We start from the raw sequence: 16989 nt of genomic DNA on the forward strand, positions 1-16989 counted from the left end.
ACTGAAAGAACTGTTCTCCTTTCTCCTGCCCCACACTGATCTATCTGATCGGTGCAGTGCAGGGGAGAAAGTCACCAGGACTTGCACGGATGTTGCGCATCCTGTGTAGCTGAAAAAACTTCTGCAAGACTAGCCCTTGGACCTCTTTATGAAAAGAAGAACGACACTCCTGATATGTGAGGTGGCATGGATAGGGTCCCAATCAAACAAAGTTGTTGATTAGCCATTGAACCTTTCAGGTCATGTGATCAGTCACATTCCTGGAAGGAATTTCAAGATGTGGTAATGTATACGATGGATGAGTGTACATATATATATATATATATATATAAGTGTTTGTGTGTGTGGAGCTGCATGAGTATATAAGAGAGCTGTTGGTGTATGTAAGAAAGCTGTGTACAAGTATGTAGCAAAACAGTGCGTGTATGTAACAGAGGTGTAAGTGCATACTTCAAAGCTGTAGAAAAGCTATATGTGTTAGAACTGTGTTTGTGTATGGAGGAGAGTTGTGTGTGTATTTTGGAAAATTGCGTGTGTGATAGTAGTAGAGTTGTGTGTATGCAGGAGAGATGTGTGTATGTAGGAAAGAGGGTGGAAACTTATCAATGCTATAGGACCTATGCAAGAACCTAACATGATCAAATTTGACTCATGACAATACAGCTTTAAAAAATGCATTGGCAGCAATTGTACCGATCATCTACTTTCAATGAATTATCAGCAAATTGGTGAAAGTACACCTATTAAAAAAAAAATAACAGCCTCCTCCATATCCCCTCTAGCTGTCCTGTCCATCACCAAGATAGGTGCGTTTTCTGCCATTTTAGGTAGAAGTAATGTTCAACCAATTTGCTTCTAATTTAGACAAAGTAGTAGGAAAGTTTATCAAACAAACTCTACATATGAGCTCTATCTATTTTACAATACGTGTAATATGTATTCACAAAATGTCCATTTTCTATATGTGTGAACTTCACATCTTTTTTTTTTTTAGTAAGTTTTAGTGCATGATGAGGTGGTGTTTACCTATAGGATCCACCATCTCTTGGACTGGGCACCATTGATGGTATTTATTGGGCCCCACGTTCTTAAGTAAATCTCAATATTGCTTCAAAAAGGTAGCTATGCATATACAGTTTACAGACAGAATGTTAACATATTAAGCAAGAGTGTGACAACTTATCAGTGCTAAATGTGCCATAAAAAAACCCAGCATGTAAAATTCTTAGCTTTGACAAGTGACAACATATCTGGCAAAATGCATTGTAAACCAAATGTAATTTTTAGCTGCAGTAAATTTTAGACAATCAAAATGATGTTAAAATGTGTGTGTTTCTTACAGTCTAGAGGCTGCTTATTCTGATGGAGGAAAACACTGACAGCATCCTTCATGATCACTGAAAGAACTGTTCTCCTTTCTCCTGCCCCACACTGATCTATCTGATCGGTGCAGTGCAGGGGAGAAAGTCACCAGGACTTGCACGGATGTTGCGCATCCTGTGTAGCTGAAAAAACTTCTGCAAGACTAGCCCTTGGACCTCTTTATGAAAAGAAGAACGACACTCCTGATATGTGAGGTGGCATGGATAGGGTCCCAATCAAACAAAGTTGTTGATTAGCCATTGAACCTTTCAGGTCATGTGATCAGTCACATTCCTGGAAGGAATTTCAAGATGTGGTAATGTATACGATGGATGAGTGTATATATATATATATATATATATACAAGTGTTTGTGTGTGTGGAGCTGCATGAGTATATAAGAGAGCTGTTGGTGTATGTAAGAAAGCTGTGTACAAGTATGTAGCAAAACAGTGCGTGTATGTAACAGAGGTGTGAGTGCATACTTCAAAGCTGTAGAAAAGCTATATGTGTTAGAACTGTGTTTGTGTATGGAGGAGAGTTGTGTGTGTATTTCGGAAAATTGCGTGTGTGATAGTAGTAGAGTTGTGTGTATGCAGGAGAGATGTGTGTATGTAGGAAAGAGGGTGGAAACTTATCAATGCTATAGGACCTATGCAAGAACCTAACATGATCAAATTTGACTCATGACAATACAGCTTTAAAAAATGCATTGGCAGCAATTGTACCGATCATCTACTTTCAATGAATTATCAGCAAATTGGTGAAAGTACACCTATTAAAAAAAAAATAACAGCCTCCTCCATATCCCCTCTAGCTGTCCTGTCCATCACCAAGATAGGTGCGTTTTCTGCCATTTTAGGTAGAAGTAATGTTCAACCAATTTGCTTCTAATTTAGACAAAGTAGTAGGAAAGTTTATCAAACAAACTCTACATATGAGCTCTATCTATTTTACAATACGTGTAATATGTATTCACAAAATGTCCATTTTCTATATGTGTGAACTTCACATCTTTTTTTTTTTTAGTAAGTTTTAGTGCATGATGAGGTGGTGTTTACCTATAGGATCCACCATCTCTTGGACTGGGCACCATTGATGGTATTTATTGGGCCCCACGTTCTTAAGTAAATCTCAATATTGCTTCAAAAAGGTAGCTATGCATATACAGTTTACAGACAGAATGTTAACATATTAAGCAAGAGTGTGACAACTTATCAGTGCTAAATGTGCCATAAAAAAACCCAGCATGTAAAATTCTTAGCTTTGACAAGTGACAACATACCTGGCAAAATGCATTGTAAACCAAATGTAATTTTTAGCTGCAGTAAATTTTAGACAATCAAAATGATGTTAAAATGTGTGTGTTTCTTACAGTCTAGAGGCTGCTTATTCTGATGGAGGAAAACACTGACAGCATCCTTCATGATCACTGAAAGAACTGTTCTCCTTTCTCCTGCCCCACACTGATCTATCTGATCGGTGCAGTGCAGGGGAGAAAGTCACCAGGACTTGCACGGATGTTGCGCATCCTGTGTAGCTGAAAAAACTTCTGCAAGACTAGCCCTTGGACCTCTTTATGAAAAGAAGAACGACACTCCTGATATGTGAGGTGGCATGGATAGGGTCCCAATCAAACAAAGTTGTTGATTAGCCATTGAACCTTTCAGGTCATGTGATCAGTCACATTCCTGGAAGGAATTTCAAGATGTGGTAATGTATACGATGGATGAGTGTACATATATATATATATATATATATATAAGTGTTTGTGTGTGTGGAGCTGCATGAGTATATAAGAGAGCTGTTGGTGTATGTAAGAAAGCTGTGTACAAGTATGTAGCAAAACAGTGCGTGTATGTAACAGAGGTGTGAGTGCATACTTCAAAGCTGTAGAAAAGCTATATGTGTTAGAACTGTGTTTGTGTATGGAGGAGAGTTGTGTGTGTATTTCGGAAAATTGCGTGTGTGATAGTAGTAGAGTTGTGTGTATGCAGGAGAGATGTGTGTATGTAGGAAAGAGGGTGGAAACTTATCAATGCTATAGGACCTATGCAAGAACCTAACATGATCAAATTTGACTCATGACAATACAGCTTTAAAAAATGCATTGGCAGCAATTGTACCGATCATCTACTTTCAATGAATTATCAGCAAATTGGTGAAAGTACACCTATTAAAAAAAAAATAACAGCCTCCTCCATATCCCCTCTAGCTGTCCTGTCCATCACCAAGATAGGTGCGTTTTCTGCCATTTTAGGTAGAAGTAATGTTCAACCAATTTGCTTCTAATTTAGACAAAGTAGTAGGAAAGTTTATCAAACAAACTCTACATATGAGCTCTATCTATTTTACAATACGTGTAATATGTATTCACAAAATGTCCATTTTCTATATGTGTGAACTTCACATCTTTTTTTTTTTTAGTAAGTTTTAGTGCATGATGAGGTGGTGTTTACCTATAGGATCCACAATCTCTTGGACTGGGCACCATTGATGGTATTTATTGGGCCCCACATTCTTAAGTAAATCTCAATATTGCTTCAAAAAGGTAGCTATGCATATACAGTTTACAGACAGAATGTTAACATATTAAGCAAGAGTGTGACAACTTATCAGTGCTAAATGTGCCATAAAAAAACCCAGCATGTAAAATTCTTAGCTTTGACAAGTGACAACATACCTGGCAAAATGCATTGTAAACCAAATGTAATTTTTAGCTGCAGTAAATTTTAGACAATCAAAATGATGTTAAAATGTGTGTGTTTCTTACAGTCTAGAGGCTGCTTATTCTGATGGAGGAAAACACTGACAGCATCCTTCATGATCACTGAAAGAACTGTTCTCCTTTCTCCTGCCCCACACTGATCTATCTGATCGGTGCAGTGCAGGGGAGAAAGTCACCAGGACTTGCACGGATGTTGCGCATCCTGTGTAGCTGAAAAAACTTCTGCAAGACTAGCCCTTGGACCTCTTTATGAAAAGAAGAACGACACTCCTGATATGTGAGGTGGCATGGATAGGGTCCCAATCAAACAAAGTTGTTGATTAGCCATTGAACCTTTCAGGTCATGTGATCAGTCACATTCCTGGAAGGAATTTCAAGATGTGGTAATGTATACGATGGATGAGTGTACATATATATATATATATATATAAGTGTTTGTGTGTGTGGAGCTGCATGAGTATATAAGAGAGCTGTTGGTGTATGTAAGAAAGCTGTGTACAAGTATGTAGCAAAACAGTGCGTGTATGTAACAGAGGTGTAAGTGCATACTTCAAAGCTGTAGAAAAGCTATATGTGTTAGAACTGTGTTTGTGTATGGAGGAGAGTTGTGTGTGTATTTTGGAAAATTGCGTGTGTGATAGTAGTAGAGTTGTGTGTATGCAGGAGAGATGTGTGTATGTAGGAAAGAGGGTGGAAACTTATCAATGCTATAGGACCTATGCAAGAACCTAACATGATCAAATTTGACTCATGACAATACAGCTTTAAAAAATGCATTGGCAGCAATTGTACCGATCATCTACTTTCAATGAATTATCAGCAAATTGGTGAAAGTACACCTATTAAAAAAAAAATAACAGCCTCCTCCATATCCCCTCTAGCTGTCCTGTCCATCACCAAGATAGGTGCGTTTTCTGCCATTTTAGGTAGAAGTAATGTTCAACCAATTTGCTTCTAATTTAGACAAAGTAGTAGGAAAGTTTATCAAACAAACTCTACATATGAGCTCTATCTATTTTACAATACGTGTAATATGTATTCACAAAATGTCCATTTTCTATATGTGTGAACTTCACATCTTTTTTTTTTTTAGTAAGTTTTAGTGCATGATGAGGTGGTGTTTACCTATAGGATCCACCATCTCTTGGACTGGGCACCATTGATGGTATTTATTGGGCCCCACGTTCTTAAGTAAATCTCAATATTGCTTCAAAAAGGTAGCTATGCATATACAGTTTACAGACAGAATGTTAACATATTAAGCAAGAGTGTGACAACTTATCAGTGCTAAATGTGCCATAAAAAAACCCAGCATGTAAAATTCTTAGCTTTGACAAGTGACAACATATCTGGCAAAATGCATTGTAAACCAAATGTAATTTTTAGCTGCAGTAAATTTTAGACAATCAAAATGATGTTAAAATGTGTGTGTTTCTTACAGTCTAGAGGCTGCTTATTCTGATGGAGGAAAACACTGACAGCATCCTTCATGATCACTGAAAGAACTGTTCTCCTTTCTCCTGCCCCACACTGATCTATCTGATCGGTGCAGTGCAGGGGAGAAAGTCACCAGGACTTGCACGGATGTTGCGCATCCTGTGTAGCTGAAAAAACTTCTGCAAGACTAGCCCTTGGACCTCTTTATGAAAAGAAGAACGACACTCCTGATATGTGAGGTGGCATGGATAGGGTCCCAATCAAACAAAGTTGTTGATTAGCCATTGAACCTTTCAGGTCATGTGATCAGTCACATTCCTGGAAGGAATTTCAAGATGTGGTAATGTATACGATGGATGAGTGTACATATATATATATATATATAAGTGTTTGTGTGTGTGGAGCTGCATGAGTATATAAGAGAGCTGTTGGTGTATGTAAGAAAGCTGTGTACAAGTATGTAGCAAAACAGTGCGTGTATGTAACAGAGGTGTGAGTGCATACTTCAAAGCTGTAGAAAAGCTATATGTGTTAGAACTGTGTTTGTGTATGGAGGAGAGTTGTGTGTGTATTTCGGAAAATTGCGTGTGTGATAGTAGTAGAGTTGTGTGTATGCAGGAGAGATGTGTGTATGTAGGAAAGAGGGTGGAAACTTATCAATGCTATAGGACCTATGCAAGAACCTAACATGATCAAATTTGACTCATGACAATACAGCTTTAAAAAATGCATTGGCAGCAATTGTACCGATCATCTACTTTCAATGAATTATCAGCAAATTGGTGAAAGTACACCTATTAAAAAAAAAATAACAGCCTCCTCCATATCCCCTCTAGCTGTCCTGTCCATCACCAAGATAGGTGCGTTTTCTGCCATTTTAGGTAGAAGTAATGTTCAACCAATTTGCTTCTAATTTAGACAAAGTAGTAGGAAAGTTTATCAAACAAACTCTACATATGAGCTCTATCTATTTTACAATACGTGTAATATGTATTCACAAAATGTCCATTTTCTATATGTGTGAACTTCACATCTTTTTTTTTTTTAGTAAGTTTTAGTGCATGATGAGGTGGTGTTTACCTATAGGATCCACCATCTCTTGGACTGGGCACCATTGATGGTATTTATTGGGCCCCACGTTCTTAAGTAAATCTCAATATTGCTTCAAAAAGGTAGCTATGCATATACAGTTTACAGACAGAATGTTAACATATTAAGCAAGAGTGTGACAACTTATCAGTGCTAAATGTGCCATAAAAAAACCCAGCATGTAAAATTCTTAGCTTTGACAAGTGACAACATACCTGGCAAAATGCATTGTAAACCAAATGTAATTTTTAGCTGCAGTAAATTTTAGACAATCAAAATGATGTTAAAATGTGTGTGTTTCTTACAGTCTAGAGGCTGCTTATTCTGATGGAGGAAAACACTGACAGCATCCTTCATGATCACTGAAAGAACTGTTCTCCTTTCTCCTGCCCCACACTGATCTATCTGATCGGTGCAGTGCAGGGGAGAAAGTCACCAGGACTTGCACGGATGTTGCGCATCCTGTGTAGCTGAAAAAACTTCTGCAAGACTAGCCCTTGGACCTCTTTATGAAAAGAAGAACGACACTCCTGATATGTGAGGTGGCATGGATAGGGTCCCAATCAAACAAAGTTGTTGATTAGCCATTGAACCTTTCAGGTCATGTGATCAGTCACATTCCTGGAAGGAATTTCAAGATGTGGTAATGTATACGATGGATGAGTGTACATATATATATATATATATATAAGTGTTTGTGTGTGTGGAGCTGCATGAGTATATAAGAGAGCTGTTGGTGTATGTAAGAAAGCTGTGTACAAGTATGTAGCAAAACAGTGCGTGTATGTAACAGAGGTGTAAGTGCATACTTCAAAGCTGTAGAAAAGCTATATGTGTTAGAACTGTGTTTGTGTATGGAGGAGAGTTGTGTGTGTATTTTGGAAAATTGCGTGTGTGATAGTAGTAGAGTTGTGTGTATGCAGGAGAGATGTGTGTATGTAGGAAAGAGGGTGGAAACTTATCAATGCTATAGGACCTATGCAAGAACCTAACATGATCAAATTTGACTCATGACAATACAGCTTTAAAAAATGCATTGGCAGCAATTGTACCGATCATCTACTTTCAATGAATTATCAGCAAATTGGTGAAAGTACACCTATTAAAAAAAAAATAACAGCCTCCTCCATATCCCCTCTAGCTGTCCTGTCCATCACCAAGATAGGTGCGTTTTCTGCCATTTTAGGTAGAAGTAATGTTCAACCAATTTGCTTCTAATTTAGACAAAGTAGTAGGAAAGTTTATCAAACAAACTCTACATATGAGCTCTATCTATTTTACAATACGTGTAATATGTATTCACAAAATGTCCATTTTCTATATGTGTGAACTTCACATCTTTTTTTTTTTTAGTAAGTTTTAGTGCATGATGAGGTGGTGTTTACCTATAGGATCCACCATCTCTTGGACTGGGCACCATTGATGGTATTTATTGGGCCCCACGTTCTTAAGTAAATCTCAATATTGCTTCAAAAAGGTAGCTATGCATATACAGTTTACAGACAGAATGTTAACATATTAAGCAAGAGTGTGACAACTTATCAGTGCTAAATGTGCCATAAAAAAACCCAGCATGTAAAATTCTTAGCTTTGACAAGTGACAACATATCTGGCAAAATGCATTGTAAACCAAATGTAATTTTTAGCTGCAGTAAATTTTAGACAATCAAAATGATGTTAAAATGTGTGTGTTTCTTACAGTCTAGAGGCTGCTTATTCTGATGGAGGAAAACACTGACAGCATCCTTCATGATCACTGAAAGAACTGTTCTCCTTTCTCCTGCCCCACACTGATCTATCTGATCGGTGCAGTGCAGGGGAGAAAGTCACCAGGACTTGCACGGATGTTGCGCATCCTGTGTAGCTGAAAAAACTTCTGCAAGACTAGCCCTTGGACCTCTTTATGAAAAGAAGAACGACACTCCTGATATGTGAGGTGGCATGGATAGGGTCCCAATCAAACAAAGTTGTTGATTAGCCATTGAACCTTTCAGGTCATGTGATCAGTCACATTCCTGGAAGGAATTTCAAGATGTGGTAATGTATACGATGGATGAGTGTACATATATATATATATATATAAGTGTTTGTGTGTGTGGAGCTGCATGAGTATATAAGAGAGCTGTTGGTGTATGTAAGAAAGCTGTGTACAAGTATGTAGCAAAACAGTGCGTGTATGTAACAGAGGTGTGAGTGCATACTTCAAAGCTGTAGAAAAGCTATATGTGTTAGAACTGTGTTTGTGTATGGAGGAGAGTTGTGTGTGTATTTCGGAAAATTGCGTGTGTGATAGTAGTAGAGTTGTGTGTATGCAGGAGAGATGTGTGTATGTAGGAAAGAGGGTGGAAACTTATCAATGCTATAGGACCTATGCAAGAACCTAACATGATCAAATTTGACTCATGACAATACAGCTTTAAAAAATGCATTGGCAGCAATTGTACCGATCATCTACTTTCAATGAATTATCAGCAAATTGGTGAAAGTACACCTATTAAAAAAAAAATAACAGCCTCCTCCATATCCCCTCTAGCTGTCCTGTCCATCACCAAGATAGGTGCGTTTTCTGCCATTTTAGGTAGAAGTAATGTTCAACCAATTTGCTTCTAATTTAGACAAAGTAGTAGGAAAGTTTATCAAACAAACTCTACATATGAGCTCTATCTATTTTACAATACGTGTAATATGTATTCACAAAATGTCCATTTTCTATATGTGTGAACTTCACATCTTTTTTTTTTTTAGTAAGTTTTAGTGCATGATGAGGTGGTGTTTACCTATAGGATCCACCATCTCTTGGACTGGGCACCATTGATGGTATTTATTGGGCCCCACGTTCTTAAGTAAATCTCAATATTGCTTCAAAAAGGTAGCTATGCATATACAGTTTACAGACAGAATGTTAACATATTAAGCAAGAGTGTGACAACTTATCAGTGCTAAATGTGCCATAAAAAAACCCAGCATGTAAAATTCTTAGCTTTGACAAGTGACAACATACCTGGCAAAATGCATTGTAAACCAAATGTAATTTTTAGCTGCAGTAAATTTTAGACAATCAAAATGATGTTAAAATGTGTGTGTTTCTTACAGTCTAGAGGCTGCTTATTCTGATGGAGGAAAACACTGACAGCATCCTTCATGATCACTGAAAGAACTGTTCTCCTTTCTCCTGCCCCACACTGATCTATCTGATCGGTGCAGTGCAGGGGAGAAAGTCACCAGGACTTGCACGGATGTTGCGCATCCTGTGTAGCTGAAAAAACTTCTGCAAGACTAGCCCTTGGACCTCTTTATGAAAAGAAGAACGACACTCCTGATATGTGAGGTGGCATGGATAGGGTCCCAATCAAACAAAGTTGTTGATTAGCCATTGAACCTTTCAGGTCATGTGATCAGTCACATTCCTGGAAGGAATTTCAAGATGTGGTAATGTATACGATGGATGAGTGTACATATATATATATATATATATATATATAAGTGTTTGTGTGTGTGGAGCTGCATGAGTATATAAGAGAGCTGTTGGTGTATGTAAGAAAGCTGTGTACAAGTATGTAGCAAAACAGTGCGTGTATGTAACAGAGGTGTGAGTGCATACTTCAAAGCTGTAGAAAAGCTATATGTGTTAGAACTGTGTTTGTGTATGGAGGAGAGTTGTGTGTGTATTTCGGAAAATTGCGTGTGTGATAGTAGTAGAGTTGTGTGTATGCAGGAGAGATGTGTGTATGTAGGAAAGAGGGTGGAAACTTATCAATGCTATAGGACCTATGCAAGAACCTAACATGATCAAATTTGACTCATGACAATACAGCTTTAAAAAATGCATTGGCAGCAATTGTACCGATCATCTACTTTCAATGAATTATCAGCAAATTGGTGAAAGTACACCTATTAAAAAAAAAATAACAGCCTCCTCCATATCCCCTCTAGCTGTCCTGTCCATCACCAAGATAGGTGCGTTTTCTGCCATTTTAGGTAGAAGTAATGTTCAACCAATTTGCTTCTAATTTAGACAAAGTAGTAGGAAAGTTTATCAAACAAACTCTACATATGAGCTCTATCTATTTTACAATACGTGTAATATGTATTCACAAAATGTCCATTTTCTATATGTGTGAACTTCACATCTTTTTTTTTTTTAGTAAGTTTTAGTGCATGATGAGGTGGTGTTTACCTATAGGATCCACCATCTCTTGGACTGGGCACCATTGATGGTATTTATTGGGCCCCACATTCTTAAGTAAATCTCAATATTGCTTCAAAAAGGTAGCTATGCATATACAGTTTACAGACAGAATGTTAACATATTAAGCAAGAGTGTGACAACTTATCAGTGCTAAATGTGCCATAAAAAAACCCAGCATGTAAAATTCTTAGCTTTGACAAGTGACAACATACCTGGCAAAATGCATTGTAAACCAAATGTAATTTTTAGCTGCAGTAAATTTTAGACAATCAAAATGATGTTAAAATGTGTGTGTTTCTTACAGTCTAGAGGCTGCTTATTCTGATGGAGGAAAACACTGACAGCATCCTTCATGATCACTGAAAGAACTGTTCTCCTTTCTCCTGCCCCACACTGATCTATCTGATCGGTGCAGTGCAGGGGAGAAAGTCACCAGGACTTGCACGGATGTTGCGCATCCTGTGTAGCTGAAAAAACTTCTGCAAGACTAGCCCTTGGACCTCTTTATGAAAAGAAGAACGACACTCCTGATATGTGAGGTGGCATGGATAGGGTCCCAATCAAACAAAGTTGTTGATTAGCCATTGAACCTTTCAGGTCATGTGATCAGTCACATTCCTGGAAGGAATTTCAAGATGTGGTAATGTATACGATGGATGAGTGTACATATATATATATATATATATATATAAGTGTTTGTGTGTGTGGAGCTGCATGAGTATATAAGAGAGCTGTTGGTGTATGTAAGAAAGCTGTGTACAAGTATGTAGCAAAACAGTGCGTGTATGTAACAGAGGTGTGAGTGCATACTTCAAAGCTGTAGAAAAGCTATATGTGTTAGAACTGTGTTTGTGTATGGAGGAGAGTTGTGTGTGTATTTCGGAAAATTGCGTGTGTGATAGTAGTAGAGTTGTGTGTATGCAGGAGAGATGTGTGTATGTAGGAAAGAGGGTGGAAACTTATCAATGCTATAGGACCTATGCAAGAACCTAACATGATCAAATTTGACTCATGACAATACAGCTTTAAAAAATGCATTGGCAGCAATTGTACCGATCATCTACTTTCAATGAATTATCAGCAAATTGGTGAAAGTACACCTATTAAAAAAAAAATAACAGCCTCCTCCATATCCCCTCTAGCTGTCCTGTCCATCACCAAGATAGGTGCGTTTTCTGCCATTTTAGGTAGAAGTAATGTTCAACCAATTTGCTTCTAATTTAGACAAAGTAGTAGGAAAGTTTATCAAACAAACTCTACATATGAGCTCTATCTATTTTACAATACGTGTAATATGTATTCACAAAATGTCCATTTTCTATATGTGTGAACTTCACATCTTTTTTTTTTTTAGTAAGTTTTAGTGCATGATGAGGTGGTGTTTACCTATAGGATCCACCATCTCTTGGACTGGGCACCATTGATGGTATTTATTGGGCCCCACATTCTTAAGTAAATCTCAATATTGCTTCAAAAAGGTAGCTATGCATATACAGTTTACAGACAGAATGTTAACATATTAAGCAAGAGTGTGACAACTTATCAGTGCTAAATGTGCCATAAAAAAACCCAGCATGTAAAATTCTTAGCTTTGACAAGTGACAACATACCTGGCAAAATGCATTGTAAACCAAATGTAATTTTTAGCTGCAGTAAATTTTAGACAATCAAAATGATGTTAAAATGTGTGTGTTTCTTACAGTCTAGAGGCTGCTTATTCTGATGGAGGAAAACACTGACAGCATCCTTCATGATCACTGAAAGAACTGTTCTCCTTTCTCCTGCCCCACACTGATCTATCTGATCGGTGCAGTGCAGGGGAGAAAGTCACCAGGACTTGCACGGATGTTGCGCATCCTGTGTAGCTGAAAAAACTTCTGCAAGACTAGCCCTTGGACCTCTTTATGAAAAGAAGAACGACACTCCTGATATGTGAGGTGGCATGGATAGGGTCCCAATCAAACAAAGTTGTTGATTAGCCATTGAACCTTTCAGGTCATGTGATCAGTCACATTCCTGGAAGGAATTTCAAGATGTGGTAATGTATACGATGGATGAGTGTACATATATATATATATATATATAAGTGTTTGTGTGTGTGGAGCTGCATGAGTATATAAGAGAGCTGTTGGTGTATGTAAGAAAGCTGTGTACAAGTATGTAGCAAAACAGTGCGTGTATGTAACAGAGGTGTAAGTGCATACTTCAAAGCTGTAGAAAAGCTATATGTGTTAGAACTGTGTTTGTGTATGGAGGAGAGTTGTGTGTGTATTTTGGAAAATTGCGTGTGTGATAGTAGTAGAGTTGTGTGTATGCAGGAGAGATGTGTGTATGTAGGAAAGAGGGTGGAAACTTATCAATGCTATAGGACCTATGCAAGAACCTAACATGATCAAATTTGACTCATGACAATACAGCTTTAAAAAATGCATTGGCAGCAATTGTACCGATCATCTACTTTCAATGAATTATCAGCAAATTGGTGAAAGTACACCTATTAAAAAAAAAATAACAGCCTCCTCCATATCCCCTCTAGCTGTCCTGTCCATCACCAAGATAGGTGCGTTTTCTGCCATTTTAGGTAGAAGTAATGTTCAACCAATTTGCTTCTAATTTAGACAAAGTAGTAGGAAAGTTTATCAAACAAACTCTACATATGAGCTCTATCTATTTTACAATACGTGTAATATGTATTCACAAAATGTCCATTTTCTATATGTGTGAACTTCACATCTTTTTTTTTTTTAGTAAGTTTTAGTGCATGATGAGGTGGTGTTTACCTATAGGATCCACCATCTCTTGGACTGGGCACCATTGATGGTATTTATTGGGCCCCACGTTCTTAAGTAAATCTCAATATTGCTTCAAAAAGGTAGCTATGCATATACAGTTTACAGACAGAATGTTAACATATTAAGCAAGAGTGTGACAACTTATCAGTGCTAAATGTGCCATAAAAAAACCCAGCATGTAAAATTCTTAGCTTTGACAAGTGACAACATATCTGGCAAAATGCATTGTAAACCAAATGTAATTTTTAGCTGCAGTAAATTTTAGACAATCAAAATGATGTTAAAATGTGTGTGTTTCTTACAGTCTAGAGGCTGCTTATTCTGATGGAGGAAAACACTGACAGCATCCTTCATGATCACTGAAAGAACTGTTCTCCTTTCTCCTGCCCCACACTGATCTATCTGATCGGTGCAGTGCAGGGGAGAAAGTCACCAGGACTTGCACGGATGTTGCGCATCCTGTGTAGCTGAAAAAACTTCTGCAAGACTAGCCCTTGGACCTCTTTATGAAAAGAAGAACGACACTCCTGATATGTGAGGTGGCATGGATAGGGTCCCAATCAAACAAAGTTGTTGATTAGCCATTGAACCTTTCAGGTCATGTGATCAGTCACATTCCTGGAAGGAATTTCAAGATGTGGTAATGTATACGATGGATGAGTGTACATATATATATATATATATAAGTGTTTGTGTGTGTGGAGCTGCATGAGTATATAAGAGAGCTGTTGGTGTATGTAAGAAAGCTGTGTACAAGTATGTAGCAAAACAGTGCGTGTATGTAACAGAGGTGTGAGTGCATACTTCAAAGCTGTAGAAAAGCTATATGTGTTAGAACTGTGTTTGTGTATGGAGGAGAGTTGTGTGTGTATTTCGGAAAATTGCGTGTGTGATAGTAGTAGAGTTGTGTGTATGCAGGAGAGATGTGTGTATGTAGGAAAGAGGGTGGAAACTTATCAATGCTATAGGACCTATGCAAGAACCTAACATGATCAAATTTGACTCATGACAATACAGCTTTAAAAAATGCATTGGCAGCAATTGTACCGATCATCTACTTTCAATGAATTATCAGCAAATTGGTGAAAGTACACCTATTAAAAAAAAAATAACAGCCTCCTCCATATCCCCTCTAGCTGTCCTGTCCATCACCAAGATAGGTGCGTTTTCTGCCATTTTAGGTAGAAGTAATGTTCAACCAATTTGCTTCTAATTTAGACAAAGTAGTAGGAAAGTTTATCAAACAAACTCTACATATGAGCTCTATCTATTTTACAATACGTGTAATATGTATTCACAAAATGTCCATTTTCTATATGTGTGAACTTCACATCTTTTTTTTTTTTAGTAAGTTTTAGTGCATGATGAGGTGGTGTTTACCTATAGGATCCACCATCTCTTGGACTGGGCACCATTGATGGTATTTATTGGGCCCCACGTTCTTAAGTAAATCTCAATATTGCTTCAAAAAGGTAGCTATGCATATACAGTTTACAGACAGAATGTTAACATATTAAGCAAGAGTGTGACAACTTATCAGTGCTAAATGTGCCATAAAAAAACCCAGCATGTAAAATTCTTAGCTTTGACAAGTGACAACATACCTGGCAAAATGCATTGTAAACCAAATGTAATTTTTAGCTGCAGTAAATTTTAGACAATCAAAATGATGTTAAAATGTGTGTGTTTCTTACAGTCTAGAGGCTGCTTATTCTGATGGAGGAAAACACTGACAGCATCCTTCATGATCACTGAAAGAACTGTTCTCCTTTCTCCTGCCCCACACTGATCTATCTGATCGGTGCAGTGCAGGGGAGAAAGTCACCAGGACTTGCACGGATGTTGCGCATCCTGTGTAGCTGAAAAAACTTCTGCAAGACTAGCCCTTGGACCTCTTTATGAAAAGAAGAACGACACTCCTGATATGTGAGGTGGCATGGATAGGGTCCCAATCAAACAAAGTTGTTGATTAGCCATTGAACCTTTCAGGTCATGTGATCAGTCACATTCCTGGAAGGAATTTCAAGATGTGGTAATGTATACGATGGATGAGTGTACATATATATATATATATATATATATAAGTGTTTGTGTGTGTGGAGCTGCATGAGTATATAAGAGAGCTGTTGGTGTATGTAAGAAAGCTGTGTACAAGTATGTAGCAAAACAGTGCGTGTATGTAACAGAGGTGTGAGTGCATACTTCAAAGCTGTAGAAAAGCTATATGTGTTAGAACTGTGTTTGTGTATGGAGGAGAGTTGTGTGTGTATTTCGGAAAATTGCGTGTGTGATAGTAGTAGAGTTGTGTGTATGCAGGAGAGATGTGTGTATGTAGGAAAAAGGGTGGAAACTTATCAATGCTATAGGACCTATGCAAGAACCTAACATGATCAAATTTGACTCATGACAATACAGCTTTAAAAACTGCATTGGCAGCAATTGTACCGATCATCTACTTTCAATGAATTATCAGCAAATTGGTGAAAGTACACCTATTAAAAAAAAAATAACAGCCTCCTCCATATCCCCTCTAGCTGTCCTGTCCATCACCAAGATAGGTGCGTTTTCTGCCATTTTAGGTAGAAGTAATGTTCAACCAATTTGCTTCTAATTTAGACAAAGTAGTAGGAAAGTTTATCAAACAAACTCTACATATGAGCTCTATCTATTTTACAATACGTGTAATATGTATTCACAAAATGTCCATTTTCTATATGTGTGAACTTCACATCTTTTTTTTTTTTAGTAAGTTTTAGTGCATGATGAGGTGGTGTTTACCTATAGGATCCACCATCTCTTGGACTGGGCACCATTGATGGTATTTATTGGGCCCCACATTCTTAAGTAAATCTCAATATTGCTTCAAAAAGGTAGCTATGCATATACAGTTTACAGACAGAATGTTAACATATTAAGCAAGAGTGTGACAACTTATCAGTGCTAAATGTGCCATAAAAAAACCCAGCATGTAAAATTCTTAGCTTTGACAAGTGACAACATACCTGGCAAAATGCATTGTAAACCAAATGTAATTTTTAGCTGCAGTAAATTTTAGACAGTCAAAATGATGTTAAAATGTGTGTGTTTCTTACAGTCTAGAGGCTGCTTATTCTGATGGAGGAAAACACTGACAGCATCCTTCATGATCACTGAAAGAACTGTTCTCCTTTCTCCTGCCCCACACTGATCTATCTGATCGGTGCAGTGCAGGGGAGAAAGTCACCAGGACTTGCACGGATGTTGCGCATCCTGTGTAGCTGAAAAAACTTCTGCAAGACTAGCCCTTGGACCTCTTTATGAAAAGAAGAACGACACTCCTGATATGTGAGGTGGCATGGATAGGGTCCCAATCAAACAAAGTTGTTGATTAGCCATTGAACCTTTCAGGTCATG

This window comes from Phyllobates terribilis, unplaced genomic scaffold (genome assembly GCF_046119375.1).
Source record: "Phyllobates terribilis strain yellow unplaced genomic scaffold, ASM4611937v1 Scaffold_1057__1_contigs__length_444171, whole genome shotgun sequence".
NCBI lineage: Eukaryota > Metazoa > Chordata > Amphibia > Anura > Dendrobatidae > Phyllobates > Phyllobates terribilis.